Consider the following 24,794-nt stretch of genomic DNA (forward strand, 5'->3'; position numbering starts at 1 on the left):
TTTATACGACAATAGGGTTATTCATCAGAAAAGTTTTTATTATCCAGTAATTATTCAGAGTACGAGGGAAGTATTCACTATTTTGTTTCTTTCATTTAATAGCCCTGTAGGAGTAGTTCAGAAGAGACACAATCCACTGTTCTAAGTGTGCAGGCATATAAACAGGAGGATAGAGAGACGCAGCACATGTAACTATAGAGAGGGGCTACTTGCCTGGGATTTACAGAGAACTGATACCTAACTGAAGAGAGAGATTGATACTTTAACAGTGTGGACATGTGTTTTCAGTTTTAGAACAAATCACAAAAAAGTCCACCAAAAAACCCAGAAAATTCTCAGGTTTTTTTTACTTTTCTGGCCAAGCTTAACACCTATGCGCTTACTCACTCTTTTATATTTTCCTTTTTGTTCTATTCCTTGTCCAAAATCTGCATGCTCATCTTCATCTTTCTCAAAATGCATAATTGGGATTTTGGCAAGTGAATGAAGAGAAGGTCAATGCTAACAAACTATTTGCACTAGTGAATTAAGGGCTTTTTTAACTACGTTAGTTGGTCTCTAAATAAAGGAATATTTCACAGTGCATTGTAATTGACAGTTTGTGCTAAATGTGTGTAGTGATAGGAAGAGACTATGGTATATGAAACAATCATTTAATGCACCTTCATCTATTCATAAACTGGATTTGAAGATCTGAATCTATAACTGGTCTTAAACAATGGTCAATGTGAAAAGCAACTGCCTTGGGTTGTCCAGGCTGTAGGGTAAGGTAGAGTATGTGTGTGTATATATATATATATATATATATATATATATATATATATACACACACACAACGAGGGTAAGTGCTCAATTATTTTCAACTGGATAGAAGAATAAATTATTTGTGAGTCATATTGAACATAGTAAATGTTTAAAGTACTCTAAATTGACTTGATTTTTAAAAGACACCTTTAGGAACACTCATTTATTGTTTGATGTATTAATTACTTTTCCTTCAAGTTTATTCATACTATAGATGTGCAGAATTCAGACAGGGATTTAAAAATCAGAAAACCGGCTACTTTTCCTAAAAACACAAGCTGTGTATCATATGTTGCATGAATATATTTTTCCTGAATTAACTTGAAGTTAATTAAAATTATAAAATAATGAATTTGTAAATTATTGGGGGGTAGAGGGGGATGAAAGAGATACTCTAATTTTGTTGCAGTTTAGCTAATATGTATTTTCTGCTTCCTGGAGAAAATAACTTCTGAAGGTATCAGACCATGTATTTCTTCGGTAAGCCAATGCTGTGAAAAACTGTTTTTGAATAATCAGGTAACACTTTGAACTTATAATTCATAATAAATATTTTACTGTTCAGTTGAACAAGCATTTAGCTGGATGAATTAACTGATTTTCTGATAGTAGGAATGTCACAGATTATGTTCTTTGGAAAGAATCTCGCTGAAGTTGTGTTAATTTACTGACTGGTGTTAAATAATTGTTTTTGTTGCTTCTTAAATAACAAAAAACCCAACAACCAAACAGAAACCCTAAAACAAACAAACAAAAACCCAGCTGCCCCTTCCCCCCCTCCCCCCCCCCCCCCCCCCCCATGACATGTAGTCACAAGCCTGATGGAAATAGGATTTTCAGCTTGAAAGTTATTGCCTAAAGTGAAGGATGAAATGTTTTTGTAGTGTGAGATCCGGTGCCTAGTAGTGAATCCAGTGCACATGGGTGCTTATTTCCTGACCGGTGGGGATTATAACTATTGCAGAAGCGATAGTAATGGCTTTTGGTGCCAAAGTGTGCCTAATTTCTACAATGTTAGCTGTCAGCCTAGATTGCTTCTAGTCATCAAGATCGTGCTATGTCAATGCAAAATAAAATTGTGTATAATCGAATTAGTATATCAAATGCAGAATTTGTGATCTCAGTTGTTGCTAATGGAAATTTTTCCCCTCTTCCCGCTCCTCCCCCACCCCCACCCCAAGGCAGAGAACTGCTAGGCAGCTCTCTGGAATTGGTGTGATAAGAGTGTCTTGAAAGACCTTTTTCAGAAGTGTGTAGAAAATTACTTTCTTCCCTCTAACTGATACTCCTTCTGCCTATCTGTTGATTCTGCTGTTGCCAAACTGGCAAGTGTTCTGCTAGAAAAACATGCCTGCTGTATTTATCTTTAAGACTTCGTGAGTAATCTGAAAGCAGCTCAACAAAGTGGAGAGGTCTAAATAAGGCATCATAAAGCTGGATAGTTGAAGGGTTAGGTGGCTTATTAGCAAACAAGTATCAAAGAGTAAAAATCTAATCAGATTAAAAACCTCTTAAGATACTAAAATGTATTTTAATGTTAATTTCACTACTTTTATTAGCAGTCATCTTGAAAGGTTGAAGAAAGTTCTGCATTCTCAAGAGGAACAGTATTTCCCATGAGAAAAAGTTATTCGATAAGAAATTATTTTTCTGCTTAGCTGTCATTCGCTCTAGTTGTATACACTGGGTTGCTAGAATGCATACATATCTCTAGATGTCTTTTGGATCTTTCTCTCTTACCTGTTTTTAAGACTGAAAGCACTTCATTGGACTAGAAAACTGAATATTCAAACTTAACTACATTTTCTGATCTTATTTTCTTTAGGGTGTCAGTTACTTGTACAGATGTGAATGCAGACAGAATTCTCGATACAAATTTCATTGTGCCCACCATTTTCCTTCATAAGCTTTCAAACAAATACAGTCTGGGTTCTTAAAGGGTACAGGCTGAGCAAATCTGATAACTTGAATTTTGGTGACAGTTTTGTGACACGAATGAGAACAGACTACAAGTTTTTTGCCTTTAGAGTTCACAGGGTGTGTTGGCAAGGTCCTGTTTCAGCTGTGGATAGTCTCATGCCCTGTCTCACCATCAAGGAAGCCTGACTGTGATCTGATCCTGATAAATTCCAGACATCACTGTGACAATGATGGAAAAAGGGAGGAAAGATGAAAAAGCAAGACATCATGAAAAGACAGAATAAAAAACAGATGGCTAAGTTCTACAATGTATGGTGGCATATGGCATATGCAGACCAAGATGGGTCACTGACAAGTGACACTGAGCCAGCCCCATGGGCTGTCTTGAATGGATGTTACTGTAGGTAGTGTGATCCCACCACCAGATACGTCCGAAAGTCCCTTCCAGCCTAACATTCTGTGGCATGATTGTTAGGTTTTATGTAGTTATCCTACAAAGAATAGATTTTTTTTAGGACTGGGAAAGAAACTTTGATACTAATTCTACATCTTCCTTGGTTGAATGAAGATGTTTAAAAGCAGAAGCTTGAAGTTGAGTATAATGGGCAGGAAGAGAAAAATGCAAAAAAACCTATGTACAAAGTTCTTAGAAATAAGACTGACTTGACCTTCTGCTAAGTTTTTAGTCTTTTCTTCACAGTCTGTACTGGTGAAGGCATGTTGAATGTATTACATCATGATGAAACCTCTTGTGAAATTACATTTAAATTTTTAAGTACTTTTTTTTCTTTAATGTACCATGGAGATCATTGCAGAATCTGATCGCTCAGTAAATAACTCAAAACAGTTCTGTTTGGCAACTGGGAGAACAGAATGTGGGTGGCACAGGGGATATTGTGCAATGACATCTGTTTCAGTAACAGTACCATTTTAGATAAATAGCTTATGGTATATACAAGACAGTTACAGTTTTTCTACATTTACAGAGAACTGCTTTTGGAAAATGAGCTATTTTTACCAACAAGACATAGCTTGACATTATTTTATTGCAAATTTTGTTGTGTTAAGAAACTTGAATAGCTTGTGTGTGATATTTTAAGCTCTATACTGATTCCAAGTGTTGCCATGTTGTATTTAATGGCAGTATTTGCATTCTAGTGGAAAGGCTGTTAACAGTATTTTTAGGAACTTCTCTTCTTGGTGGCTGTATTAAGACTGCACGCACGCACACAGTTGCTGTTATACTGTGTGATCTAACATGTGTGTGTTTAAGGAAAAACACAACCTGCATGCATACAGGAAAAATGAATCTGCAAAAGGTCTGAGTTTGTAGTTGATGTGAACACCTGAATGATTCTTTTTCAGGGCTGCTTCATGTTGAATTCACAGACGTAGTAACTGCAACTTTATCTATAGAATACCCTTTCTCTCACTGTCAACACAAGATACTTTAAAGCAGTGTTTCATAGTGCATAGGGAGATTGGTGCCTTATTCTGCAGACTTTTCACAGCTGTGGTGTGTGTGAATGTAGAGCTGTGCATATCTGGATCTTGCATATCAACATACTCAAGATGATTGTGTTTTAAGTACGTTTGGAACATGAGCATCATCACTGTCCTTGTACCATGTTTTGTTTTGATAAAAACCTGGGTTTGTGTTACGACTCACCTGCTTTTATTATCTCAAAAACTTTCAGGTTGCTTCTGTGTTAATGTTACTCCAGTAGCGGTAACTTCTAGTTAATTCACCTTGAGTATCAAGCATTGTTGTTTCAGTTTAGGGCTATTGCTGACATACCCGAAGGCTGATACTTTGTATATGCAATTCTTAGTGCAGTGAAATGGATACTATTCTCAATTTATTTCAGTGCCTGTCAGTTATTTATTGACTACAAAGCAATGATTATGGTGATTTTCACCACTGAGTTTCTTGGTTTTGCTTGTGTGTACACAGTAATAAACCAAAAGTGACGGCATGGAAATACAGTGTAAATTAAATACTCTTAAATCATGGCTATCCACTAAGATTCATTAGGCAACCCTTGCTAATTGTGCTGGGAAGAAGGCGGCTAAAACTGTGCTACCTTTAATTATCAGCAAAGGGACAACATATCCATCAATATGTTTAAAAATAGAAAACATATGTAATGAAAAAGAAGTCAGATGATACTTTTTAGAGGCTGCACGAAACCAGCTGTGTTGGCAAATGTTCACCATGCTGTATTTCAGAAGAACTCCAGACATGAATAAATTTGTTGTGCTAGAAGGTGTACAAAGAGAGGATTATGCAATCCCAAGGTCTGAGGACTTCATAAAAGTTTTTCATTCTGTCCTCTCAGTCTTGAGTACTTTGGTCCAGACCCTCGACAGAATGTGGGAGCTACAGGAGACTGCAGGCGGAATTTCAATCCCCAGATCAGTATACCAGACTCAAAATATCTGCCTGCTTGAGGGTACTTAAACTCTGAGGCAGCTTGACTTTTAAACAGAGATCTTCAGATGCCATAGTTTTGCTTCCAGGCTTGCACAGAAATACCAGACCCAGGTGGAGCAGCAGGGTACTGCTTTCCATCTAACCCACGTTCCTCTACTTTTTTCCCCAAGCTAGTTCTCAAGATTTATCTCTCAGACTAATATTTAACAAAATCCAGTGGCTTTTACAAGCTCTTCAGATTCTGGTGATGAGAGTGCTCAACTTTTACACAATTATATACAGCTGTCTCACATTCAGTGCTCACTTTATGTGGACTTTTACTCATCATGTAAAAGTTTTGGGTGGTAAGGCACAACTGACTCCCCTACTTTTTCTGACATTGTTTGAAAAGGCAATAGTGAGCCTTCGACACTGTATTTTTAAAGGCAGGTGTAGGTACCTATCTTATCTGAAGTGTGGGATGTGGGTGGTGGAAACAGCCCTAGGGCAGTAATGCCTGTTGCAGAACTGAGGTGCCACAGTGCAGTAATGTTTTGGGCACTGCTGACTTTAGGGTGGCCTTGGCCTTTCTGAGTGGTGACACTCCCTAGGCGGCCAGCACTACACCACCAGGGTCACAAGCAAGAAAATTAGTTTTGATGAAGTGTTTCTGTCCTGTTAATGGTCTGGGGTTTTGTTGGTTATATTAGCAGGAGTCAAGTTTTCCACTGCCAACTGTAGAGGTGAGAAAGCAGCCCCTTTGGGTCCTTTCTCTTTCTGAAATAGTTTCTCAGAATTCGGGCATTTTGCTTTTGTAACTGTAGAACAAGATTATAATAAATTTGGTTTTGTTACTGCATAATGTATAGTATGCCCATACTGAAGAAAGTCCTATAGAAAAAGTGAGATAGAAGTGGAAAAGTGTAATGGTCAGGATGACAAAGCAACTCTGGAAGTTTTATACTTTAAAATACCTTTTTTAAAGATGAATGAGTATTAAAAGTGTTTTATACATGAAGTGTAGGACAGATGGGAAGATGTATTAGAGATGAGTATAAGTTAACAGCCGTAATACCTAGAACAATTGTTTGACATCTCTTATCTATTTAATGACCTTTTTTGCTATTTATAAAATAAACTTTAATATAAGTTTATTTTATTATTACAGAATAAGGCTTCTTAATTTCTCTCCAGTCGTCTACAATGTTTTCCCTAACCTGCAAACGACTAGTGTTGTGTTACTAATTCTGTAGAATAAAGAATGGTGCTTCCTTTACCTTAACCTGTATTAGCCATATTCCATTGTATTTCAGCCAGCTCTTATTTAAGTATCACTTTTTATTGTTTAACTTAATGGCTGCTTCCATTAATCTGTGCAGCAGTAATAGTTCTATTGGCACAAACCAGAGATTCAAATTCTTTCTTGGCACTGGCAACTTTTTTAGAACCTACAATGACAAGATAGAACGAAATCAGATAATTGTGATGAGTTTATTAGGCACAGATCATTTGTTCTGCATCTAAGGTGAGATACAGGTGGTTTAGAAAAAAAAAGGTGACTGGTTTCGTGATTTTAATCCATAAACCCTCTTTAAGTACTTCTCTTGAAAATAACTATCTTCCTTTATCAGCACAATCCAAATGCCTTAGTAATACATAGCTGTGCATTTCGAAATTCTGGAAATTTAGGCTGTCAATAAGAACTCCTTCTTACAGAACACTCTTGTGTCCATATTGTTCTAACACAGGCACAAATGTTAACTATTATTAATTTTCATACCAAAGTACCAAGATGATAATCCAGTCTCTTGTCACACTAGGTGCTTAGATAGTTGTATGAAATCACAGTTCCTCTTCTCAGTAGCTCGTGGTGGAAAAAGATAAATGCTGTTCAAAGTACCTAGTAAAAGGAGTATGATTCATCATGTATATAATTTTATGCACATTGATACATGCTTACCCTTCTATATAGTTAGCATACAATCAGTCTTTTCCTCATCATCCAAGCTGGCACTGAGCTGCTGATTATTTATTACAAGTAGATGTCCAGGAGGTAATTTAAATAAATAGTTTATTTCTCATATGATCCAGCAATAGATATTTGTGAGTATTAGTTAATGATGCATCTAGGAGAAGGCAGCATCTTTTGTATAACAGGACCTAAGTCAAAAGAGTAGTGTTAGTGCTCTATTTTGCTTTTTGGGAAAACAGGAAGATCAGATTGTTTGGGTTTAGTTTGGTTTTGTTGTAAATTTATGCATGTGAAATTCTTGCAATTGCATTCTTTGCACAGGTCACTTGCAGGCAAACTGCAAATCCGAAGTTAGAGTAGCCTTAGGGCATACTTTTAGCAAAGCTGTTACATCCGACAGAAAACATACTATAGTACATTACCATGTATTTCTTTATTTTGCAGACAGTACCTTTAAGACTGAGGAAATAGAGTTGCTATTTGCTGTCACTGGTGGTTTGTTGGCTTAAGTGTGTTCCTATCTGAAAAGAGGAAATGAAAAAAATGCAGTCTTGGAGAAACAGCCATTGCCTTGCTGGCAGAGGAATTGAGTCTCATGGCTTGGGAGGGCAATGAGAGTTCTAAGTGTTGATTTTGTACTTGTTTCTGCAGCTGGAGGGATCAGGGCTCACGTTGCCTCCAAAGCAGCTTTATCTGGTGGTATAACTACTGCTTTACCTTAGTGGCACGCTTTGCGTAATTTTACTGTCCCTGTCAGATACAATTTCATCAAGGCAGTTGAAAGACTAGTTACTGCTCAGTTACTGTGTTTTGCACTGTTACGTTGCTATTCCACTGCCTTCTGTATCATTGAAGTTGTATTCATTTACATGAACAGCCTTAAATAGTAGTGATCTTTGATGACTTCTTTCAAGGTGAGTGTGTGAGAATAGGCTTAAAGGTATGTGTGCAATGATATTAACACCACTATGAAGTGCTGCACTTTAGGGATGAATAAATTGGTGCAAAATAATTTCTTGTTTGAGAAAGAACAGAGATAGCAGGGAACTTGTACTGTGTACTACACCAACAAATTAATCATAAATTTTCCTCAGGAATTAATCCTGCTTTATCACCTCTTAACTGCTTACTGCCAGGAGTCTAGTCTAAAGTCAGTGGTAATACCAGTGACATTTATTGCATAACCAGCTAGTGTAAACTTTTCACCTTCTCACATTTCTGTAAAACAGCTCTAGCAGATATAGAGCACTAAGGAAAAGCCATGTCTGCTGTTACTGTGGCTGGTGACCTTCAGGGCTTCATTTGATTTTTGTGTTACGTAGATTTTTGCCTAAGGGAGAAGGCTGAAGTTTGCAGGGTTTGTAACACTAGAGGATGAGCACCTCTTTTGGGATTAATCAGATACTAATTTTGTTGTTCGATTTGTGGTGCAAGCTTTTATGAAATTGCTAATTAAATCCCTTTTATTGCTAACAGACACAATCGCCAAATTATCGTTCAGCTAAAATTTATGGCAATCATTTGTTTTAGTGGGGAAAAAAAACCCAGGTCTTGGAACTCCAGAAATTGCTCTATTGAGGAGCAGTTAAAAATAGTTTTTATTGTTAAGTTATTTACGTACTTCTAAAGCAGTCATCTGACGTAATTTAAAAGCTTCATTGCTGTCTAGCAGCTATTTTTTGTTTCTATATTTTATTGCTATTTAAATGTTCCTATTTTTCTGCTTTACTCTTAATATTTGTTGTATTTACTTACTACAGTTTGGTTTTATTTAGAGTGTTTCTGGGCAGAGACATATCCTATTTGAAGGCTTTATCTTGGCTGGATTTTTAAATGCTGCTGTGACAAATAATTATGAAATACTCTGCAGAGTGATCATTATTTCCTCTATACTGAAAACCATGAAAAACAGTCAAGTTTTCCAGTTCAGAGTGATTTTTTGACTCTTATGTGTCTTTCAAGCAGGCACAGCAATGCTGATTTCTTCACAGAAGTCATAGACAGTACCTGAGTCTCCTCTCACTCAAAACCAGTGGCAACATTCCTCTAAAATATAGTCAGAGAATGACCATGGACTAAATTTTGGAGGAATATTGGCATTGGTTTTTCTGAGTTTCTGAGATAAAATCACTACTTGCTGCCACTCAGAATCCTACTATACACATTATAATGAAGTAATTTTGTAAACTTTTAATTGTCTTGTTCTCAGTCTGTACTGGACCCAGTTACCATTTCTCTGTGTGTGTGTAGACATACCTGTTTATACGCATGCATGCATGCACTCATAATGAGTCTGAAAGATGCCATGTAGTCCATATAAAAGGTCAATGATATACAGTGCAGATGCATAGGATAGTAACTTGCATGCTTCCTACATCATTTCACCTGTCCTCTGCCTTGTAACCCATTTCTATAAGATCTATTCACATATTTAAAAATTCTGAGCAACCCATTTCTCATAGTTCTTCTCCAGATTAGCTTTTCAGAGAAATATGTCTGTTTTCTCCTTAAATTTGGATGCCTTCCAAGCAACAAATCACTCCTGCCTCAGGCCAAGGACATGACGTACTGAGATATTGACATATTTTGTTATACCGTAATGTGTCATACTAGTAATTCCTGCTATCCTGTGCCTCTACAGGGATAGAAACAGGAGGCCTGCATCACTGGAGGGGCATGATTTCTTGCTTTCCAGTGAGGTAATTGGGACTTGTTTCTATCATGGGAATGGCCCAGGGCACTATTCTTTACTACATGACATTTCATGCAGCGGAAAGGCGATTTCTTATTCAAAGGCCAACAGCTGGAATGACAGTAACTAAAAATTTGTTATGTAAGCAAGAAACTGTGCAGTAAGTTGGGATGTGAATTTAAACTATTGCTTTCATCACTTAAAGTATGTACCCAGAAAGCAGAAGTCATCTTAAGCGAAGTGGCCAGACACATTCCGTAAGTGTTTGCAAATAAGTTAGCACATACATTTGCAAATATATTAGTAAATATGTGCAAATATAAATATTGAAAATTAGTATTTAAAATACATTAGTATTGAAATTACTAATTATATGGTTAACTTCCATTGTCCTTTGTTGCTTGTGAGTAATTGTGGAAGGGGTATTTAGAATGTAAAATATAGCCTATATATTTAGTATCCAAAACGCGTGCAACCTCTTCTTTCACAGTAAGGGCTGTGGGAAATGTATGTTGATTTATAATCTCACACATGGACATGCATAAAGAAATGCAGACTGTCATCTTAACAGCACTAGGCTCACTAACAGGCATGAACTGAACTGTAAAGTTGTGCCTTGGTTTTGGATTTAAGGGTCAAGACGTGCTTTTCTCTTTCATTTAATCTTCTTAGAAACCTATGGTTTTCAAGCCTTGTAGAATGTTGTACATTGTGCTATAGGAAGGTTTATTTCTGCTTGCTTGGTTGGATTATTGTGTGCAAGAAAAACAATTGTCAGCATAGCAATAGCAGAGGGGTCTTGAGGCAAGGCAGGACATGTGGCATCTGAGAGAAAAGTCGTAGATAAAGCAGTGGTGAGGCTTGGTGGAAACTGGCAAACCAGATACCATATAAGAGACTTTTATTTAGTGGCATGCTACCTTTGAAGCATTTAACAAGCATAATCTTATTAGCATCCATTTTTTGCCAAAGTTTTAAATGTTAGTATATTTCCTGCTTAAGAATTCTTCCCATCATTAACATTATTGTCCGTCCTTAAAAATATTAGGAGAAATAGTAGGGGGGAAAAATGAAATTGGACTTGAACAAACCTGAAGGTGTAGATATTTATGATTCCAAAAATATTTTTTGTTTGTTTGTTTGTTGGTGGGTTTTTTTTGGTTTTGTGATGGAAAGGAGAACACTGAATGTAAGGTATTTGAAGTTGATGGCAAGTTTTGCTGTTTGATGAAAGTGAAATTAGGCTCACAAGTCAGGGCATTGAGAATTACGATCTTGCTGATTTCTCTGTGCCTCTGTACAATTCCAAGCCTCTGAGCTGCTCTCCTTCCATATTAAATCACCACTAGCAAACAAACAAAGCAATTTCTTTTGGACTCAGAGCAAGCAAAACAGGCTTTATCAGCATTCTGTGCCCTTGGTCTTAAATTGGAAAAGGCCAGTCGTTGTTTCACAGCCTGATCTGTCCTGTCATATGGGTAGGTTTTGGATTATCAATAAATTTCAAAGCAATTACTATATGGTGTGCCCATAATAGTCTTTTCTGAGACACTTCATCCCTAGAAATCACTGCTGCTTTCATCATTTTTAGGGGTCCATCTCTTTAAAGGGAATACTGGATATGAGTAAAGTTGGTAAATTACTTTCTGAAACACAGGAAAAGCTACTGCACTACAATTATTTAATTGGTACACATACAGGCACATTTTTGTGAGTGATACAGTGGCTGTAAATAAACTGGTCTTCCTTTGGAAAAATAGTATGCAAAAATAAAAAGGCAGACTAACTAATTTTCATATTTAGTTGATCTGCATTCAGAATTGCCATTGAGAAGTTCAAGACAGATAATTGTAGAGTCAAACTCTTGGCCCGAGAATCATGTGGCTTAGCAGTGGTCCCTGACCTTTTGAATATAGCACCTCAGGTTACTTCTGTGATCAGTAGAGAGAAATAGGCATTTTTGTAGAATCATATAATCATTTAGGTTGGAAAATACCTTTAAGATCATAAAGTCCAACCATTAACCTAGCACGGCCAAGTGCACCACTAAAGAAAGTCCCTAAGTGCCATGTCCATGTATCTTTCAAATATCTCCAGGGATGGTCACTCAACCACCTCCCTGGGCAGCCTGTTCCAATGCTTGACAACCCTTTCAGTGGAGAATTTTTTCCTAACATCCATTCTAAACCTCCCGTGGCACAACTTAAGGCCGTTTCCTCTTGTCCAATCACTTGTTACTTGGGAGAAGAGATGGACACTCATTCTACAGGCCTACAACCTCCTTTCAGGTAGCTGCAGGGTGTGATAAGGTCTCCCCTGAGCCTCCTCTTCTCCAGGCTAAACAGCCCCGGTTCCCTCAGCTGCTCCTCATAAGACTTGTTCTCTAGACCCTTGCACAGCTCCATTGCCCTTCCCTGGCCACGCTCCAGCACCTCCGTGTCCCTCTTGCAGTGAGGGGCCCAAACCTGAACACAGCGTTCGAGGTGCGGCCTCACCAGTGCCCAGTGCAGGGGGACCATCGCTGCCCTGGTCCTGCTGGCCACACCGTGTCTGGTACCAGCCAGGGTGCTGCTGGCCGCCTCGGCCACCTGGGCACACTGCTGGCTCACGCCCAGCCGGCTGTGGACCAGCACCCCCAGGCCCTTTCCCACCAGGCCCTTTCCAGCCGCTCTGCCCCAGCCTGTAGCGCTGTGTGGGGCTGCTGTGACCCAAGGGCAGGACCCGGCACTGAGCCCTGTTGAACCTCACAGGAATGGCCTCGGCCCATCGCTCCAGCCTGCCCAGGTCCCTCTGCACAGCCTGCCTGCCCTAAGGACAGCAACATTCCCCCCTAAACTGGTGTCACCTGCAAACTTACTGAGCGTGCACTCAGTCCCCTTGTCCAAACTGTTGATAAAGACATTAAACAGAACCGGCCCCAGTACTAAGCCCTGAGGAACTCCACTTGTGACCGGCCACCAACAGCATTTAACTCCGCTCACCACAACCCTTTCAGCCCAGCCATCCGGTCAGTTTTCCACTCGGTGAACAGCAGAGCCATCCAAGCCATGAGCAGCCAGTTTCTCTATGACAATGTTGTGGGAAATGGTGTCAAAGGCTTTACTGAAGTCTCGGCAGACCACGTCCACAGCCCTTCCCTCATCCACTAAGCAGGTCATCTTGCCGTAGAAGGAGAGCAGGTTAGTCAAGCAGGACCACGCTGACTCAGCCAGACCACCTGGCTGTCCTGTATGCGCCATGTGACGGCACTCAGGATGATCTGCTCCATAACCTTCCCCGGCACCAGTGCCAGGCTGACAGGCCTGTAGCTCCCCAGATCCTCCTTGCAGCCCGTCTTGTAGATGGGCATCAGACTGGCTAACCTCCAGTCAACTGGGACCTCCCCAGTTAGTCAGGACTGCTGATAAGTGATTGCAAGTGGCTTGGTGAACACTTCTGCCAGCTCCCTCAGTACCCTTGAGTGGATCCTTGTGTGTGTCTGAGTGGTGTAGCCTGCAGGTTGTTAACCATTTCCCCTTGGATTATGGGGCTTCATTCAGCTCCCCATCCTGCTCTTCCAGGTCAGGGGGCTGGGTAGCCTGAGAACAACGGGTCTTACTATTAAAGAGTGAGGCAAGAAGGCCTCAGTCTTTCCTCATCCTTTGTCACTGTTTTACCGCTCGCATGCAATAAAGGACAGAGATTGCCCTTAGCCTTCCTTCTGCTTTTTGTTGGTAATGTATTTATAGAAACACAGGGGGGCACAATCACTTCCCCGGTCCTGCTGGCCACACTATTTCAAGCAAGGATGCTCTTGGCCTTCTTGGTCACCTGGTCATACTGCTGGCTCGTACTCAGCCAGCTATCGACTAATACCCCACCAATAGTGTGACTTGGATCTTTATTATAAGGATTAATCTTTTCCTGACCTGAAATTGGGCAAAATTAATCTGGGCCATCACCTACAGCAGTAGGTTGGTAAAATCTGAAGAGCCATCTGCTGTGCTTTGATTGCAATAGCCTGAATACATTATCATGGTGGTGCCTTTTCTAACACCTGAAATTGCATCGGGTTGTGGTAAGGGTGACAACCTGATGTCATTTTGCACAGGGTCAGCTTTGAGATAGGGGTGATTCAACATTACTGTTTTTCTTTGCCACTAAGAAAAATAAAATACTTACTTAGGTATTAATCGTCTGTGAACATTTCATTTGCTCCCTTGGTATTCAGGTCAGTGTGTAGACAGGACATGTGCTTCCAAAGAGGCAAATAAGCTATAAAGTGAGTCTTACTGTTATTTATAGAGAAGCCACTGGCACTACAGCCACAGAGACTGTTAACATACATGATTCATAGCAGATTTTTCTGGATTTATTTAAATTTCTTTTTATGTAAAAGGAGATATAGTTTAACTTTCAGCAAAATACATACTGGTTAAATAATTAACTCATTCTTTAATTAATTTAATTTTCATTACCCTTCAATGTGGGTGACTGAGCATTTACGATGAATAAATTAAATTATATACAGCTCCTAAAATAATGAGGAAACTGTTGTTAGGATTCTGCAACTCCAGTTCCAAAGGAAAAATGAGTGGTTAATTATGAAAATTCACATTACATTGTTCTTGCTCCATCTGCTTTTCACTGCCTTTGGAAGTTTGTTCTTCACAATTATGTGCTAATTGTTGTTTTCAAATATTTTACAATATAGTGAGGGAAGAGAGCCTGCCGTGAGGAAGCATGTGTGCACACAGTCCCTTAACAAAAGAAAATCGGGTTGTAGCCGTGGCTCATTGAGGCTTCTTGTTGACTTTGGGCAAATAATTTCTTTTACTATGTTTCAGATTCCCTCAGACTTGGAAAATCATATGCCTGCCTTATTATTTCATCAAAGAAAACCTGGATGTTTTTCAATGTCACCCCATTAAAATTGCGCTACAACATCTCTGTGTAGCAAGAAGACAGTGGCATCTCACTCATGAAATGTAGAGCACTGTCTGTTTATTCCTGTTGCAGTGTCTTCTGACCACCCCCCTTGTTTGATATCATCAGTAAATCATCAAAGCAGTGATTATAGTGTCATCTTGTATAAGCATAAGGATAAAAGAGTAAGGCATAAGGATAGGAAATCGGTAATGAGGAACAGATGTGTTTTAAAAGGAAAAATTCCTCCCGCTATATTAAGGATTTGATGTCATACCTCATTCTCATGCATGTGTTATTTCATATGAACCACAGGTTTTGTACCATACATAGCACTGCCCATTTGCTATGGAAAACCTGAAATTTACAATCCTTCCTTTGCTGGACACCCTGCAGACACAAGTGTATTCTTCCTAGTGTAGGAGATGAGGGGCAGAGGACTGGCCAATGCCAAGCCTCAGCCAGTGCTCCCTGACCTCTTCTAGGGCCAACACTGGTTGCAATTTGTTCACCAAGCCTCTTTAGTGTGAGAATAAGGAAAACCAGCAGGTCTGGGACAAGGAGCCATGTCTTACCTGTTTTCCTAATACATTGACATTTTTGTTCTGACATGTCAGGTTTGCCATGTGCTGTCAGGGGATGAGGCGGCTGCATCACTGTCTCCCAGTGGGCCAAGATATGCTTTCTGGCAGTCTGTGAAAGACCACATAACAAAGTGCTTCCTGACATCCAGAACAGAAGAATCTGTTCTTTCAGTTCCAAATGTCAGCCAGGGATTGTCCATTGCAGAGAGCTGACCTGCCGCATGGAACTGGCTTTCTTTTTGCAGTAGGTGGATATCACCATGGTTGGTTTTAATGGGTTTTGGACAGATTCAGAGCGTTAGAAGAACTTCATGTAATTGCAGATACTCCGTGCAGAAAGTGATGACCATTAAGATGCTGCTTGGCAGCAAATGCTATGGAAAAGAGAAGGATTTTCTGACTCTTGGTGCCATCCTGTACCCAGCTGACCTTTTTTATTGGAAGGAAGCGCCACTGCCCAGTATTAACTCCCCTAGCAAGGAGAATTTGTTGAAAATCTAGTTCTTCCAGGCTTGAGAAAAACAGATCACCATAGAGTATATGCTGTGCTCCTAGTTTTAAGAAACTTACTTAAGTTCATGAAGCTACATGAGATGAACATAAAGCTCAGTGTCAAGCAGAACTGCTAATTTCTAAGAGCAGAAACATATACAGAAGATCTGTGTCCATGAATTTTACTTTTGGTAAAATGCAGCACCATTTTGTGTGAAAAGTTCTGCTGCTTTGTTCAATGTACTTCCAAAATATGGTACTACTATAGACAAAGTTGTATGTCCAGTGGGTGAATTTATTCCTCATAAAATGTGTAAAAGCTTAAAAAAGAAATAGAGGAAAAATGTTTTTTATTATATAATTGAACTGTGTGTAGTGACAGCTGGCAGTGCTCCCCTGGGCCTGTTAGTTTTGGTTAGTTTCACTTGGGTATTTTATGTCCAGCATGAACCCTCCAAACTGTAACTTAGGAGAAATTTAACTGGGATTAGAAGGTAAGATCAGATGCAATACTGAAGAAGTAGGCTTCTTATCAGCAGAAACAGTCATGTTTCTGATGTTTTCCAATCTTTTTCTTTATGAAGGTTGCTAGTGTCTCCAATGCAGCATGTATACCAATGATATACTTGTCATGATGTAAACTTCTTTTATTAATGCTGCTATCACATAAACCCCAGTCAAGACATAGGAGGAGTGACTGTGTTTTCTCAGAGGCAGATCCAGTCAACCACGTGTGATTCAGGAGTTTTTGTGACAGTTGGCTATTTCCCATCACATGCTTCAAAGTGCATGGCCTGATATTTTTTCATTGTTTCACCAGTTACTGAGTTTGTTGGAGTGTGAGATATAGTTCACCAAAAAAATGTGTATAAGGGGATATGTGGAAAGCAAAATAATAACTTAGAGAGTCTATTTCTTTGTCATATGAGTCAGGAAAAAATGATATGGAGCTTAGATAAGGTTTTGACAAAACTATATCTGAACCAAGCTAAAAGAACTCTGCAACTTTTCAGCATTATCAAGTCTAAATCTCTATTCTCTAAATTCACTAGTAATGGTTCACATTAGTAATTCACTAAATTGCTAGTGTATTCACTAGATTCTCTAAATTCACTAGAATCACATTATTAATTCACTAAATTACTCCTCTAACATGCTGTGGAGTTAGTCATGAGTCACATATGAGTGGACCATAACTTAGTAGCCACAGAAATGAGCAATGGTTTGACATGATAAAATACACGTATCAAGAGTTTCTCAGGCCATTTTTAACTGTCATGTCAGTTAGGAGTCTTAGGGTTAGTATTTCTGCTCATGTTGTTAAAAGAAGAGCTGAGGACAATCAAGAGAGAGGTTCAAATGTCAGCTTTCACTGTCATACATTCAGTGTTTTGCTAATAGGTGTGCAGATGCATTTTAATTGGGTCCAAGATGCAGCTTGGTTATGCTGGCACAACTGACAAAAGTACGTATTTACAGTATGCCTAGGGCATTTAGTCTCTGTATAATGGCAGCAGAGGGTTTCTGCTTACCAAGAAGGAGAAGTCAGCGTAGCCAAATGTGTGTGCATTCCTGCTGTGAAGTGTTCCCATTACAGAGATACATGCTAGTCCTTGAGCAGAGAGAGTCATAAATAACAGAACAGCCCCTTTCCTTTTTTATGCCAGTATTTAAATCTGTGAAAGAGCATCTGGTTCTCAGAGGACACCTCTGGAAGTGTTTGTTAAGGTTTCAGAGATTAGAAGAGAGATGCTGCTCATCACACTTGCCCCCAAATAAATACAGTGCAACAGTAACAAGTACTACCAGTTCTCCACAATTAAAAACTTTTTGTGTGTATTGAGACTGAAATCAAAAAGACAATGTGTAATAGTGCCATCTGGTGACCTCCTTTCAGATTGTGGAGTGAGAACGTGTGGTTCAGTGTAAGGCATTTCACTTAGGAACACAAAAAGCTTTTAAACTTAACTTTTTAGTCTCAAACTCCCTCAGAGTTCACAGTTACCGAGAGAGGATATTGTGTCAGCACACTGGAGATAGCTGAGAGTGTGCTGTTTCAGCATGGGTGTAAAACACTGGAGGGTGTTTGTTTCTCTGGTGATACTGATACTGGAAAAAACAGAACAATTTTTACATATCCTGATAAGCATATGCAGCTGAGAACTGTGATACCCAGGCTGTTTGATGATGAAATCAGATTAGTACTAAACCACTGTTTCTGCACCAAGTGAAATGACACTTCTTGTAACAGGCCAGCCTTGCTGTTGTTGATCAGAGCTGTTTCATCATGACGTTTGTCATAGGGCTTGTGGGAGCAGCAGATTCTCCACACTGCTGCACGCCATGGCACACAGTCACTTGCTTGATCCTTAGCTAATGGGGTCTAACATCCTGTTCAACTTCTCAGCTGAAAAGAGCAGCCGTGAAATATAAATACAGGCTCCTAGCTTTGCAGGTGAATGGCTTGGAAATCTGTCTTTGTGTCTTGCCTGGCCCTACTCAGGGAAGACAAGAAACCTGATAATGTGCCTTGCTCAACAACAGCTGAGATAATGAAAGATCATCTTAAGCAATATTTTCTAAATAAAATTCCCATTTTCTGCACCTTGGTTTTAGGAGGGTGGGGGGAAGTAGATGCAGTTGTTTTTGTTTGAGACCTAAGTAACAGAAAATTAGTTCAGGTGCACTGTAGTTACAGTAAAATATGGTATCACATTTCCTTCCTAGTAATTATAGTGACTTGTAATAAGAAAAAACCTTCTGACTATGTAGAACAGGGGTCCTCAAACTACGGCCCACGGGCCACATACGGCCCCCCAGGCTCCTCAGTCCGGCCCCCGGTATTTACAGACCCCCCCGCCCGCCCCCCCCCCCCCCCCCCCCGCCGGGGGTTGGGGGGGAAACCAAGCAGCCGCAGATGGCTGCCTGCCACTGCATCCGCGCGCCGGCCCCCTGGTTAAAAAGATTGAGGACCCCTGATGTAGATAATTAGTTATCCAGTCTTTAGGCCAGAAGGTAATAAATCCCAGCACAGATCAGTCATCGCGTACATCACATACAACTAATAAGCTGACATAAAGGCCCAGATGTATGTGGGATGATTTTCAGTAAGTCACCGAAGTTGCAGATACAAACATAAATATACAAATAAATGAGTACCTTTAACAGGCAGACTATACTCACAAATATTATGATTTTGGTTTCTGGCAGTAGTAAAAAGAAATACTGCAAGGCACACACCAACAAATGTATTTTGCAATTCAGGATCTTAAATTCCGGAAGTCAGATGCCTGTGTTGTATTTTGTGAGCTTGAATGACAAGACGGTTATCATTTCAGTTTTTAGCTTTCTTTTTTATTGAAGGAACTTGACTGTATATGTTGTTCCTCTGAGCACAGAGAATGTAAGCAAGCTCATTGAAATAAACAGCTTTCATTAAAGTATTGCTAATGAGGTTCTGCATTTAGCATCACATCAGGGCTGACCTCTGGAGATTGTCAGGCAGGCTCAGCTACCACAGGTTAATCAGGGCCATACCTGGTCGAATTTGGGTATCTCCAAGGAGGGAGACTCCATGCTGCCCCCAGGAAACCTGTTTGACAACCCTCACAGTAAAGAAATATTTTCTTCCACTGCTTAATAAAATTTTTTTCATATTTCTGTCTATGCCGTTGCTTTCTGTCCTTTCTCTGGACCACTGAGAAGCGTCTGGCCCCTTTACACCCTCCTGTCAGGTATTTACACACATACATAAGCTCTCGCTGAGCCTGTTCTCCTCTGGACTGACCAGCTCCGGCTCTCAGGCTGTCCTCCTGGGACATGCTTTGGTCTGGTTACTACCCTGAACACCTGGAATGGTAAACAGGCAACTATTTTTCTTTCCTATAGGCAAATTCAGGAATTCAGCTTCTTTCCTGAGACTGAAAACTGGCAATATTTTAGGTTGTATTTTCATATCTGATTATTAATTTTCTGTGGGTTGTCTCAGATAGCCAATAATTTTATACAGACCCCGCTCATATTTGTTTCATACATTAAATGAAAAGGCAGCAAGAAATTAAATTAAGCTGAGTCACATACATAGTCCCAGCATCAAGGTAGCTAATTGGGCTTCAGGCAAAATTCTGTGCAGAAAGAGAAACCTTGCTCTGCACAGCACTAGATTTGAGGGAGTGATAGGGAGAGTTGCTTTAACATTGATTTTCTGGACTCCCTGCTGCCTATTTAAGATACTTTAGAGAAGACACAAAAAAAAATGGGCATATGGAGAGGAGATAAAAGAACTCATTAGCTGATGTTGTTGTGGTTTAACCCCAGCTGGCAACCAAGCACCATGCAACGGCTCACTCGCTCCCCCGTTACCCAGAGGGATGGGGAGGAGGATCAGAAAGGAATGTAAAACTCAGGGGTTGAGATGAGACCAATTTAATAAGGAAGGCAAAAGCTGTGCATGCAAGCAAAGCAAAGCAAGGAATTCATTCACTACATGGTCAGGCAGGTGCTCAGCCTCTGGAGATCCAGAGGAACTGGGCTCAATCACGCATAACGGCTACTCGGGAAGACAAATGCCATAATGTCCCCCCCTTCCTCCTTCTTCCCCCAGTTTATATATTCAGCATGATGTCATGGTATGGAATATCCCTTTGGCCCTTTGGGGTCAGCTGTCCTGGCTGTGCCCCCTCCCAATGTCCCATACCCCTCCAGCCCTCCAGCTGGCAGGGCCTAAGAAACTGAAAAGTTGTTGACTTACTGCAAACATTACCCAGTAACAACTAAAAACATCCATGTGCCATGAACATGGTTCTCACACCAAATCCCAAACACAGCACAGCACCAGCTACTGAGAAGAAAATTAACTCTATCCCATCTGAAACCAGGACAGATGTCCATGAAAAGCATGCCATAAGTCAAAGGAGAGTAATGTGGCCTTCTGGTGTAGATGGAATGAGTGGACAATGGGGCCACTTTTCTTACAGTGCTACAAAGTAAAAGATGGTTTTGAAAACACTTGAGATATGCCAGTTTTTAATAGCTTGAACCCATTCCTTAATCAGTCTAGCTGTCTTGCATGAGACATCCCCATGGCTTCCTCTTGCTGTAGAAAACTCTGAGCAGCGCAGAGCTGCCAGAAAAGATTCAGTACAGGAGAACAAAAAGCAAGGTGTCCTAAACCACCTCTAACGCCAAGTTCTGCAGGGTTGGTGTACGTTACAGAAATCCTGTCATCTCTCTGATTTCTGTTGGTGCATGAGCCTGGTATGAAGTATTCTTGAGGTCATGAAGAAGAAAGGTTAATGGGGACAAAACCTACTTTTTTTTTTATGTGTGATTATATGTAAAACCAAGCAGCCTAGCATCAACATACCTGAAATTTGCTTTCTTAATTGTAGACTCAGTTTTTAAAGACTGTTGACACAATGGGAAAGTTTTTGAGAACTTTTGGTAGCCATTATTTAGCAGGGTAGGTGCATTGTCCATCACAGTAAGAGCTTTGTGATCTGCCAGTAGAAACAGGCAGCTATACCCAGGCACGTTTTCTGGTAACAACTTGCTTTTTTGCATGCAGTTTTGGCATACAATTTTATTGCTGCTTGATCCCTATGAATCCTCTTGTGTGAAAAATCAAAGCACATAAGAGGCATAAGGAATTACAGTTTTAATGATAACTATGAGCCATCTGAAAAATATTTACACCCAAAACAAATTTAATACTTGGCTTGTAGAATTGTACCTTGGTACCTGCCCCTTGGTACAGTTGAAACAATTCTTTAACTACATTCTAGGAATTACTTTAAACAATTTTAAAGTCATATTGAGAAACATACCAATCTCTGCCAAACTTTTGTTCAGGCACAACATAAAGAAGATAAAACTGAGTTGTTTAATTGCTTTAGATTGCCATTATGAGCTGGCAACACTAACTTGTCACTGTGGAAGCCACATGCCTTCTCTGTGAGCAATCTCTGAAGTATTAACTAGGAGTAACTGAATGAGTCTATTTACCATACATCTCATCAAGAACTTGGACTTCCAAGCAACTCTCAACAGCATTCAAATTCATTTGTCTCTCCCATTTTTTGCTTAAATTACTACTAATAGAGCCTGTTTCTGAGCAACTGGTATTTTTTTTCTCGTTAAATGAAAATAAGTTTATTATCACCTTGATTTTACCAGCTGTTTCTTCCTTAACACATTTATCCTGTGTGCCTGATTTTTGACGTTTTTTCTCTTAGGATGAAAAGAAGGCACCCTTATATTTGCCTACAGTTACAGCAGCATTTTCAGTCTGGAGGGCAATAAAAAATGCATAGAAGGTCAGATCTGCTTGCTTGAACTTCAAGCAAGGTGAGATTTGTCTGGCATAAGACTCCTCCAGTATGAGCATTGTGGTCTGTAGCTCACAAAGAGAAGTAGATGCATCTACAGTGGATGTCCTAGACAAAAATTCCTGCACTGCACCAAGGAAATGTTTTTTTTTTCTCTATTATGTGGAGGGGGAAACTATAGAACTCAATGAGAGGCTGACAGATATATTTAGACAGATGCACCCCATCTCAGGCACCTGAACAATTTATTATTTTTTTTAATTCTTTACTCACTGTAAGGAATGGGGTTTTAGTCAATATACGGCTAATTTCACAGTAAATTTGCTAGGAAAACCTTGTTTTGTTTCATTAGATTTGGTGGCTAAACCAAAATAATCAACTAATCAAACAGCCCTAGCATCAGCTGCTTTCCTTCCAGTCACTGGACCATGTCTGACAGTCCCTAAATGTGAAGATCTTTTTTAAGAGACAAGTAGCTGAGCAGGTATGTGAGACATGAGGTGAGGTGCACTGGGGTCCTGCAACCCACCATTCTGTGGTCGGGTTTGTTCACTATCCCAGCAAGACTCCTTACATACAGCAGCACGAACAGTCCTCAGAAGAGTGATCAAGGTTACTAATATGGGATTGACCTCTGTCTGGGAGCCTTTAGCTGGCAACAATGATGGGTAGGTAGGACATGGTTTCTTGCCTAATCCGTAGCAGGTATTAGGAGGGCATTGCCATGAAGCCTTAAATCAGGCTGAATTTCAGTTATTGCAAGAAACTGGTGAATACCTTCAGAATCCGAAGCACAGAGTCACAAGGATTTCAATTACCACCCCCTTCCTTCCCCAGCAGAAAGCACGTTACCACATCAGGAGGAGTAGGAAGGATTAAAAAAAATTAATTTTAATGAGTGACTGCCAAATGCACTGTAAATGATCAAGAATAGGGAGAGGGAGTAGAAAAATCAGCTGGCAGGCATTGTAGCATTGCCATTTTCTATCTACCATGCTCCAATGTTAGAAAAATGCCCTAAATCTTAAAAAAAATAGATCTAGTTTACCAAAGAGTTAAACAGGATGAATGGCAGCTGTCAAGCAAAAGGGTTAATCGCATTTTTTAATGAGTTGCATAGGAATAGGCAGGAACTGGCAGTGGCTGCTGTGGGCTTGATTGAAATAGACACACACAACAGTGTACTTATTTCTGGTTTTTCTACTCATAGCTTTGTGCTCATGTGCTAAACATAGAAGTATTTATAATAAATCCTCTTAAGATACACCAACGCTTAAACTTCCATAGGAATCACAGCACACTCCCTCACCGCTAGGACATGGTGCAGAGGGCAGTGAAAGCTGTGGTTTGGTAATGTCTGTCACACAAATACTCAGTGCACTGTAGTGGTTTCAGTTATCTACAGGAGCTGCTGTGGCATTGCAGTGTTCTGTGCATTCAGTAGTCAAGGGGCAATTTTAAAGTACTTGTCTAGTTCAGATGTGGTAACATTTAAATTTTTCTTGCAAGGAGATGTATGTAGGAGTCCTCACTGAATCACAATTAACTAGGCACTCTGCATAAATTATGGTGGGACTGAATAGGGCTGTGTGGTGGTGTTATTCAACAACAGGAGCAGAAACATATCTGTTCTACCATGCACTGTCATAATATGGGCTGTGAAGCACGAGCACTTTACAACTAGGCATACTTGTTTGTAAGACCAGTTCCTTCTACTCCGGTGGCTTGTACAGCCAAAGGCAGGTTGATGCATGCTGACAAGCAGTGTAAAGTCACTCATTACAACTTGCTGTAAAGAGGCCTCTTGCTGTAGAAGCCCTCCCAAGAGCAGTGTGCATGTGAGGATACTTTGGCATTTTGTCTTTGTGTCTAAGATAAAGGCAATGGTGAGCTAAGACTATGTGATACCTGACTGAAAATGTCTGGGGAAAATCCGTTCTTGGACAAGGCCTAAGTTTTGCTGAGTCATGTATTTATTTCTTCTTTCATGGAAGCACTCAAAGTACCTGGGAAGAAGATTCTTACAAATCCAGCTGGCTATTTGATGGTTCTCTGGGTAGAAGATAACCTTTGTGTCCTCACAGGCAGAGAGTGATCTGCCATCCTCCACATATGCATCCTCCACATATGCAAAAGTAATAAGAAAACAAAGACATTCAGAGCAATAGTACAAAACCTTCCATTTGTGACCCTATCACAGTCCCTCCTAGACTTTAATCTTTTTAGGTTCTTACAGGAGGCTATTAAGACTTGTGTGTGATAGCTCGGGAACAGCATGAAGAGAAATATAACAGTGAAGACAACTTTTATTTTAAAAGTCCATAAGGAATCCTCCTCTCCTGGCACAAGAAAACAATTTTCTATGGAGAAGGTATTTGAGTCGTCAAATCAAGAGTGAATGAACAGCCAGGGCATGGAGCCCATGCATTTCCTCAGAGTCACATTCCCTAGTAAACATGATGATAAATGAAGCAGGACTTCCTTTACATATTAACAAAATAAAAGATTTCCTGGAATGCTGATTAGTGTGTGGAAGCATGAATGGTTAATGTTTGCAGAAGTTCTTCTGAGAAGCAGGTCACTAAGGCTGTGGGTTTAGAGAAGCAAAGTTAGACAAGGGAGCTGAAACCTCTGACCTCACGTGAACAGTCTGCAAATTGCTGTGGGAGCAAACCTAACAAATTAT

The 24,794-nt window shown here is 40.0% G+C and overlaps 1 protein-coding gene across 4 annotated transcripts in view; it reads left to right on the forward strand.

Annotated features, from left to right (window-relative positions):
* SLC24A2 (solute carrier family 24 member 2) overlaps positions 1-24,794 on the forward strand; it is a 114,796-nt gene that overhangs the window by 3,961 nt on the left and 86,041 nt on the right. The window lies entirely within an intron of this gene.

The sequence above is a fragment of the Falco naumanni genome, chromosome Z (genome assembly GCF_017639655.2).
Source record: "Falco naumanni isolate bFalNau1 chromosome Z, bFalNau1.pat, whole genome shotgun sequence".
NCBI classification, from domain to species: Eukaryota; Metazoa; Chordata; class Aves; order Falconiformes; family Falconidae; genus Falco; species Falco naumanni.